This window comes from Haliotis rufescens, unplaced genomic scaffold (genome assembly GCF_023055435.1).
Source record: "Haliotis rufescens isolate VD_foot unplaced genomic scaffold, xgHalRufe1.0.p SCAF_10, whole genome shotgun sequence".
NCBI classification, from domain to species: domain Eukaryota; kingdom Metazoa; phylum Mollusca; class Gastropoda; order Lepetellida; family Haliotidae; genus Haliotis; species Haliotis rufescens.
The window spans coordinates 15,449,951-15,460,648 of NW_025963780.1; positions in this window are offsets into that span (position 1 = coordinate 15,449,951).

Here is a 10,698-nt window from a genome sequence, read left to right on the forward strand (position 1 = left end):
AATGATTTTAAAACAATCCACCGATTTTTGCGTAAAATGTAATTGATTTATTTATGGCCCTATTCAGTTGTATGTGACCATCACGCCGAAAGTGCGTGGCAGATCATGGCAATACGCTCTAAATAAATCAGGTTAAAATCTAAATATATACAATATATATAAGTTAAGAAGACAATCTTGTAATTGTGAGTGTTCTATAACTTGTTTTCGGTAGTATATGATGTTACAGTGTATCATAAGGTTGTCCGTTAATGTTCTTTTTGACATTTGATGTATGTTTAACTTGAATTGTGTTTCTTGTCTTGTGCAAATCTACAAATATATGTACTTGCATATAGTAATATGATAAACACCGCTGTGAGTGAGTGAGTGAGTGAGAATGGTTTCACGTCGCTTTTAACAATAATCCAGTAATATCACGGGGAACAACAGAAATGGGCTTCACACATTGTACCCATGTGGGGAATCGAACTGTGTCTTCGGCTTGACGATCGAACGCTTTAACCACTAGGCTACCCCACTGCCCCCATCGCTGTGGCGTTACCACAGTTGATATGTGTACTTGTGTAAACTACACATATGGAGAGACATAATTAGTGTGGCCACATAGTTAAGGTTGATAACAATATGAAATGCATTACTATGATTATCTATAACATATATGAAATCAGCTATCATTATAATATGTTATGTATATCTTAAGTATAGTTTTGTCAAAATTATGTATGTGTGTGTGTATGTGTGTGTCTTTGTGTGTCTTTGTGTGTGTGTGTGTGTGTGTGTGTGTGTGTGTCCGACTCATTGTCTGTGTAAAAAGGTAGTAGATAACTACATAACTCACATCAAAACGCACAATTGTTAACCATACAGTTTAAATGGATAGAGAATTGCTACATAAATATGTATATTCCTGCCTGAGCCTATACTATAATTGGATATCTAGTCTCCCCTGGCGGGAAATTTTAACTATATTTTACAAGCACTTTAGCATTAAATTTAATTCCCGAAGACAGTTTGATCGAAAGTCTTTATAAGAAACGAGTTGTTTTTAAACAATATTTACAACGCATTTCATTTCTGTTGTCCAAGGAATGGGGTTACGGGTTAATGACGCTCTCGAAAGTCGTATATGTGACTTAAGGTAGACATTATCTAATTCATCTGTATTTTGTAAGGGAAACATAACTGTGTACATGTACAACTTTTGTTTGCATAATGTGCATGCAACTTAATGAACATAATTGTGATCCCGAAATCGGACGAGCACATATTCGGCTTCAATTCCAAATCTAATGACCCCAAAAAATAATTCTTTGGACGGTGCAAACAATACAAACTGGCTAATAAAACTGACAATTATTTGTCAATATATGATCTCCTTTTTATCAGTTTTAAGATTGATGGAGGAATGAGGGGAGGTTACTATGAACAAAATGAAAATATGAACAGTGACTATCTGTATTCTGTGAATCTTGCTTATTTATTACACTACAAGAAAATATACAAGCTAAACGAGAAAACATTACGTGTGTATTTTGTAACATATTTATCTACTACAAGATGTTTAAAAAATCTAATCATGAGAGGCAAAATAGCGGTGAGAATTACAGGAATGGATAACTAAACGTCAGCAAAAACCGTTTTAATGTACGGCATTATGGGAAATATCGCTTTCTCGCTCTATCGCTTTATCGCTCTATCGCTCTATCGCTTTCTCGCTCTATCGCTTTATCGCTCTATCGCTTTCTCGCTTTCTCGCTTTATCGCTTTATCGCTTTATCGCTCTATCGTTTCCTCTAATGACTAACCATAGTCATATGAAGGAATCTGTCTGTCTGTCTGTCTGAAGGAATCGGGTGTTCTTTAACTTCTTTTGAATAGTATGTACTGTAAATCTTGAAATTAACGTTAGAGTTAATTATAAATGCAAACAAATTAGCGTAGACTCTCAAAATTAGAATATTATTTTGGTGGAAAAAAAGTTGATTAAAAGATGAATTTCGTGGTTTATGCTGACAGCCTGAAATGTTTATGTACGACAGATATATTTTTCCCGAATTTAATTGCCCATAATTAAGTGTGCATATAACGAGTGCTTATTATACGCGAATTAATAAGTCTTGTGTACGTTAATCAATCGGAAGGGGTGTTTATTGGGATTGTTCACTAGCCAATATATTAGCAAATGTTGCCGTGGGCGTTTATTAGAGCGGGGCGCTTATAACGTCGAATACGGTAATTATACTGTGCATTTATGTCTCAGAAATGACTGTTGATAAGACTGCCTCACTGAACACTTTGAATAGCGGAAATACCAACTTGAATATAAAACCAATCAACTATCTATTTCCACCTTACGGTTACTGAGAACAATATGTCATCGAGAAATTACATAATGGACATCCGGTAGTATTACCATTGCTTGGGTGAGGACTTCCACTTTGATGACATCTACTCCGCAAACAGAATAAGCATTGATATAAGCGTTGTTTTAAGGAAAACACTATTGCTTTTTTGGAAGTACGTACTACTCAGCGCTATTGAGCGGTGTTATTTGCTATTTGTTTTGATAAGTTGGCCTGGGGGCGGGGGATCCAATAGCTAAATAGAGCCATAAATCAATCATAATTTTTTACGCAGAAATACGTGGATTGTTATAAAAGCACATGTCTGTACTGTTAAATTATATTTAAGTAGATAGTGAGAAAATGTCAACATTCCGCCCATATGTATACTTTGAAATGCGACTGGAAAAATCTCAGCTCTCTTTTATGATTAAAACCCACATCAGCCCCCTCATTACAAACGTCATTCCACTGACAGTGGTATACAAACTGTAAAGTATGTAAAACGTTGCCATAGCAACCGGATGTTGTTACACAAACTGTGAAGTGTATAAACGAGAGAGAGATTTTCATTATCTGATGTCGACGGTCACAAAATTACAAAACAACAATGAACAAAAGTTTTTATTCGGGCATCAAATATTACAAAACTGGTATTTCTAGTTAGGTCGATGATTATTATACGATAAAAATCAGCTTTCTTGGCGTGATTTTGTTTTAATGGAAAGTGATTGTAAAATTCGAGTGCCACAATGATGGTTGTCGGACTGTAATGAGTTGTCCAAATGAATAAGTTTGGCCTCAGTGTGAGAACATGTTAATGTCTTTCAACCCAGACCACTGAACCTATCCCCTGAAGCTACCCAAACTCCTTCACCCGGCAGTATTGACAGCTTTGGTCCAAGTTACGTGATTCAGACACGCCCAGACACGCCATGCTTTGCTGCTTCAAATAAGACATTTTTACTATTTGCTTGTGGTAGTATTTTATGGTAACTTCACAAACTTCTGCCTCCTCATAAAACAATGGCTGAAACAGAGTTATCCCCCCTGTACCCTTTTTTTCGGACTCGTCAGACCTGGTTGCACCTACATCGAATCCAACATCTATTTAATCAACCTGCAATAGAACGATACATTTACACTGTACACAAACTCTTCAACAAACTCACGTGTCATCATTGGTTTGGACAAGCACGTGAAGTTTCTAGTTTTACTCGCCAAGTGGTTTTCTGCGGAGATTATGTTTAAAATGCATTTTGAGAGAATTTAGGAGCATGACCATGTTAACTTGCACCAATATCGCTTTCTCGTCTCGTGTTATCGCTTTCTCGTCTCGTGTGATCGCTTTCTCTTCTCGTGTGATCGCTTTCTCGTCTCGTGTTATCGCTTTCTCGTCTCGTGTGATCTCGTCTCGTGTGATCGCTTTCTCGTCTCGTGTGATCGCTTTCTCGTCTCGTTTGATCGCTTTCTCGTCTCGTGTTATCGCTTTCTAGTCTCGTGTGATCGCTTTCTCGTCTCGTGTTATCGCTTTCTAGTCTCGTGTGATCGCTTTCTCGTCTCGTGTGATCGCTTTCTCGTCTCGTGTTATCGCTTTCTCGTCTCGTCTGATCGCTTTCTCGTCTCGTGTGATCGCTTTCTCGTCTCGTGTGATCGCTTTCTCTGGTCTCGTGTGATCGCTTTCTCGTCTCGTGTAATCGCTTTCTCTGGTCAAGTGTGATCGCTTTCTCGTCTCGTGTGATCGCTTTCTCGTCTCGTGTGATCGCTTTCTCGTCTCGTGTGATCGCTTTCTCTGGTCTCGTGTGATCGCTTTCTCGTCTTGTGTAATCGCTTTCTCGTCTCGTGTAATCGCTTTCTGGTCTCATGTGATCGCTTTCTCTGGTCTCGTGTGATCGCTTTCTCTGGTCTCGTGTGATCGCTCTCTCGTCTCGTGTGATCGCTTTCTCGTCTCGTTTGATCGCTTTCTCATCTCGTGTTATCGCTTTCTAGTCTCGTGTGATCGCTTTCTCGTCTCGTGTGATCGCTTTCTCTGGTCTCGTGTGATTGCTTTCTCGTCTCGTGTAATCGCTTTCTCGTCTCGTGTGATCGCTTTCTCGTCTCGTGTGATCGCTTTCTAGTCTCGTGTTATCGCTTTCTCGTCTCGTGTGATCGCTTTCTCTGGTCTCGTGTTATCGCTTTCTAGTCTCGTGTGATCGCTTTCTCGTCTCGTGTTATCGCTTTCTCGTCTCGTGTGATCGCTTTCTCGTCTCGTGTGATCGCTTTCTCGTCTCGTGTGATCGCTTTCTCGTCTCGTGTGATCGCTTTTTAGTCTCGTGTAATCGCTTTCTCGTCTCGTGTTATCGCTTTCTCTGGTCTCGTGTGATCGCTTTCTCGTCTCGTGTGATCGCTTTCTCGTCTCGTTTGATCGCTTTCTCGTCTCGTGTGATCGCTTTCTCGTCTCGTGTTATCGCTTTCTCGTCTTGTGTAATCGCTTTCTCGTCTCGTGTAATCGCTTTCTCGTCTCCTGTGATCGCTTTCTCTGGTCTCGTGTGATCGCTTTCTCTGGTCTCGTGTGATCGCTTTCTCGTCTCGTGTGATTGCTTTCTCGTCCCGTTTGATCGCTTTCTCGTCTCGTGTTATCGCTTTCTAGTCTCGTGTGATCGCTTTCTCGTCTCGTGTGATCGCTTTCTCTGGTCTCGTGTGATCGCTTTCTAGTCTCGTGTTATCGCTTTCTTGTCTCGTGTAATCGCTTTCTTGTCCCGCGTTATCGCTTTCTGGTCTCGTGTTATCGCTTTCTCGTCTCGTGTAATCGCTTTCTCGTCTCGCGTTATCGCTTTCTCGTCTCGTGTCATCGCTTTCTAGTCTCCTGTTATTGCTTTCTCGTCTCGTGTAATCGTTTTCTCGTCTCGCGTTTTCGCTTTCTCGTCTCGCGTTATCGCTTTCTCGTCTCGTGTCATCGCTTTCTAGTCTCTTGTTATTGCTTTCTCGTCTCGTGTAATCGCTTTCTCGTCTCGCGTTTTCGCTTTCTCGTCTCGCGTTATCGCTTTCTCGTCTCGTGTCATCGCTTTCTAGTCTCCTGTTATCGCTTTGTCGTCTCGTGTTATCGTTTTATCGCCATCTCGCGGCCGAACTGGAGTGGAAGAAGCGATGTCCCCTCTCGGCCACCTTAAGTAGTTTATTGTACTTCTGGGTCTACAGGGCTTATAACTACTGTTTGGCATCTAAGGAAGCTGAAATCTCCTAATAGAATACATCAACTCAGATTGCTAAAGCAGTTTTATGTATACTCAATTCCAAAAGAAACGCAAACCCAAAGTATGGATGTCGGCTCCTGCTGATTCATCTCATGAGGTGACACAGGTCTGCGCTGGGTTCCAGCAGTCTGTCTTGCAGTAGTAGTTAACGCTGGTAGGTGGCGTTGACGCAAGTGAGGACGGGCAACCCTGTCGATATCTTGACGTAGCGACGTTACACGTTGGCGTCCGCTCCATGGGCAATCCTGCGCACTGTTTGTCAATCAGACGATAGATCTTAGTGGGGTGAACCTGTAGATCTCTCGCAACTCGTGTTGCCGTCACACCAGCTTCAACTGTCGATTGTTTATGCCTAATCCGGACATGGTGCATTCCGACGTCAGTCAAAGGACTGACGGACGTTTGTTGCCACGTTTCGCTTTTATGGGTACCTTCAACACCCAACAGTCTATGTTCCACATTGGAAACCTGCATGTTGTTCTCAGCATCTGCTCAGAAGGACACGTTCTGGCTAGTCTGTCTCATGGATACGAAGAGTCTCTATGTTAAGTGTTTGAATCCAAAAACGATGAGTTGAACTTTTCCAGATATGTTATTCTATCAATATGTGTCTTCTGTTTTGCAAATAAATAACAGTTATTGTATATTATTGAAATAGGAAGTTGTAACATGATATTTGCGTTTCTTTTGGCACAGTATATTATTAGAGCTGTAAATGGTAATGTGAATGTATTGTCAAATCAGTATTTTAGAGGGAATAAAATCAATCCTGTTTCAGAAATACGACCGTTTGATGTTCTGCCCTTCAGACATTGTTAAGATGGAAATCCCAAAGTTATGTTTATTTCTGACTTCTACGAAAATCTTACTGTTAGCAGTACAGCTCCAATTTTGATAATGGCCCGTACAGAAACTGGCCTCTCACAGGCGGACACAGTATTCTTCATTCCTATTTTAGCACATTAAACAGTGTCTCCGGTTAACGAAACATCAAAATCTCTAAAACATTTCTGATCCATATCGCGTTTTTTTGTGAAATTATCGGAAAAGAAGCTTGTGAAATATGTTGTCATTTTCCTGGTTTACATATGACGTCTGGATGAGTATGGCTCCATACACTGGTTCCACTGTTGTAGGAGCCGCAAGTGAGTAGACTTCTCTGAGTTTTACATGGGTTTCAGCTGACGTATTGTGTGCCACGCGCCGTGAATAATAGCCCTGCTAGCAAGCACTGGTTTGCCTGGTATTTACGGATATATTAGGGTTGACTATGGCATAAAACAACGATATTCAGATGTTAATCTTCTGTCATCCCAGTTGTCAGATCAGTCATGTGACATTGATACTTTTATAAATTAGCAGTACTGACAGTATAGCACACTCTGGCGGGAAAAGGGTGAAACTAAACTTCGTTTGTAGGTTTTTTGCTACTTCACACTGCCAAACAACATAAAAAAAGATATGTAAGGATTAATGTATTAAACGAAATCTATATGTGGGGGCGGACACGTTTTTTCTTATTTTCTAATAATATAATGTATATGATAATTATACACTGTTTCAGGGTAACAAAACTGACCGAGGTCTGACTTTAACAGAACAGACTGATGTCTGCCATTAACAGAACAGACCGAGGTCTGCCTTCAACATAACAGACCGAGGTCTGCCTTCAACAGAACAGACCGAGTTCTGTCATCAACAAAACAGACCGGGGTCTGCCTTCAACACAACAGACCGAGGTTTTCCATTAACACTGCAGAGGGATGTTTGCCATTAACAGAACAGACCAAGGTCTGCCAGCAACGGAACAGACCCAGGTATGCCATTAACAGAACAGACTGAGGTCTGCCATTAACAGAACATACTGAGGTCTGCTATCAGCAGAACAAATACAGGCCTGCCATTAACAGAACAGACTGAGGTCTGCCATTAACAGAACAGACCAAGGTCTGCCATCAACAGAACAGACTGAGGTCTGCAATCAACAGAACAGATACAGGCCTGCCATTAACAGAACAGACTGAGGTCTGCCATTAACAGAACAGACCCAGGTCTGCCATCAACAGAACAGACCCAGGTCTGCCATCAACACAACAGATACAGGCCTGCCATCAACAGAACAGACCCAGGTATGCCATTAACAGAACAGACCCAGGTCTGCCATCAACAGAACAGACCCAGGTCTGCCAGCAACAGAACAGACCCAGGTATGCCATTAACACAACAGACCGAGGTTTTCCATTAACACTGCAGAGGGAGGTTTGCCATTAACAGAACAGACCAAGGTCTGCCAGCAACGGAACAGACCCAGGTATGCCATTAACAGAACAGACTGAGGTCTGCCATTAACAGAACATACTGAGGTCTGCTATCAACAGAACAAATACAGGCCTGCCATTAACAGAACAGACTGAGGTCTGCCATTAACAGAACAGACCAAGGTCTGCCATCAACAGAACAGACTGAGGTCTGCAATCAACAGAACAGATACAGGCCTGCCATTAACAGAACAGACTGAGGTCTGCCATTAACAGAACAGACCCAGGTCTGCCATCAACAGAACAGACCCAGGTCTGCCATTAACAGAACAGACTGAGGTCTGCCATTAACAGAACAGACTGAGGTCTGCCATCAACAGAACAGACCCAGGTCTGCCATCAACACAACAGATACAGGCCTGCCATTAACAGAACAGACTGAGGTCTGCCATTAACAGAACAGACCAAGGTCTGCCATCAACGGAACAGACCCAGGTCTTCCATTAACACTGCAGAGGGAGGCCTGCCATTAACAGAACATACCAAGGTCTGCCATCAACAGAACAGATACAGGTCTGCCATCAACAGAACAGATACAGGCCTGCCATTACCAGAACAGACTGAGGTCTGCCATCAACAGAACAGACGAAGGGCAATTGGAAATGTCCTGAAGAATAGCGTTAACATTATTACATTTGAAATGAATAGAATCTGTTCTGAGCATAATGGTACCCAAAAACAAACAACAACGTATGGTTAGGCAGAAGAATGGAATAACAAAATTACAGTGGCCCGCACTACAACTTGGGGGCAGTTTTATGAGGAATCCAGTAGATGTATCTATTCTCATAAGAGTGAGTGAGTGAGTGAGCGGGGTTTATCGCCGTAAATAACGTTTTTGACAAAGTTGTAAAAGGTATATTACTTGTATGATACGTTAGCTTACTCCTGTTTACAAGACTCAGAAATTTCTGTTCTGTCATTGTTTTAATGTTCCCACAAAGCTGACATAACAAGACGTAGAAGTTGACAAAAATGCTTTAATTGACAAAGATGCTTAAATAGGTGTTCTATATATTGGATATACTTTTGGTTGTTTGGTCACAGTCTCTCAGTGTTCACGATGGTGACATTTCTTTCGTAGCCCAAACATATGTAGCAGTACTGTTGCGTAAATAGGCAAATCATGCTTAGGGCTGCTCCCACTCCAAGCAGAGACAGAAACCTGCATGGCCAGACATGGTTTAATTACGTTCATTTCCTATTACAGACGTACAGTAGTTTAAAAGAGAAAGAATATTTTACTGCCCTTTCCCCTAATACACTGTTTATGTAGATTAGACAAGGATGGTGTTTAATCGCTGCAATGGTCAGTTAAACACCTATGCCCTGGGTCCTAGTGTTCCAATCTATTTAAATCATGGCCATAATTCAAAGAACCTTAGCATCTCAAATGTGACATTATTGTATTTAAATTTAATAACCGTATTTAAAATCGGCCACTTACAAAGATATTCAAGAACTCTATGCTTAACTGTGGAAACACTTATTAAGTCGCCCCTGCGTGATGCCCACTCGATGTCCAAGCCTCAGGTGTCCAAGCCTCAGGTGTCCAAGCCTCAGATGTCCAAGCCTCAGGTGTCCAAGCCTCAGGTGTCCAAGCCTCAGGTGTCCAAGCCTCAGGTGTCCAAGCCTCAGGTGTCCAAGCCTCAGGTGTGCTGGAATCCTGTGATGATCCTGTCCCTGCATCACGTCGGACATTCCTCCCATATCAAGCAACGTGTTAAAACTGAAACTCTGCTGTTCATTTCAGTTCTAGTTACTTATTTTACAATCATACAATGGACATCATATTCTAAATATTCAAACACGCACGCACACATGCACATACGCACACACGCACCAACAAAGTACTATAGTGTTTTTTTATTATGGTGTGTGCCGTTGTTTATGTACAGTGTTCAAAGCGTCATTATAAAGTAACCACGTTGTTCAGTCTGCAAGTACAGAAATCTTACCACAAATCATTGCTCCGACGCCAGTGTCAGTATGTTTCTATTGATGATGTATTGTGTTGTACCAGCAGCTGTGTGTTAAAGGCTTCCCCTCTGGTACATGAAATGCAGCGGTGAGTTTCGTTGAACAGAAGGAGTTCATGCTTAAGGTGCAGGCCTTTGTGTACACCGATAAGACAAATACAATGTTTGCTGTTCATTTCTTCTTGACGAAGAAACTCCCACACCACCACGATCTTACATGAGACGGCAAAAGACGTAACTACATTCATGTCGCGAGCAGTTTGTATATTGTTGCTCTTGTACACTTGGATTTGTAAATCTGTTGTGATTGATATACCACCATCTTCTATTATTGCCCTTAGAAGGGTGTTGCCCAAGCACCACTGCTGCAATACATCAGTTCTGATTCGCCTGTGTGGATTCCGGGGTAGAATGTGTACCCGAACCCTCGCGACTGTCGTAAAAGAAGACTGAAATGAGGATCGGATGGTTACAGTTTCATTGGTGTTCTTCTTGTCTGTTGGGAACATACACATCACCGTGACATAGCTGTCTGTTGGGGACATACACATAACCGTGACATAGCTGTCTGTTGGGAACATACACATCACCGCGACATAGCTGTCTGTTGGGGACATACACATAACCGTGACATAGCAGTCTGTTGGGGACATACACATCACCGTGACATAGCTGTCTGTTAGGAACATACACATCACCGTGACATAGCTGTCTGTTGGGAACATACACATCACCGTGACATAGCTGTCTGTTGGGGACATACACATCACCGTGACATAGCTGTCTGTTGGGGACATACACATCACCGTGACATAGCTGTCTG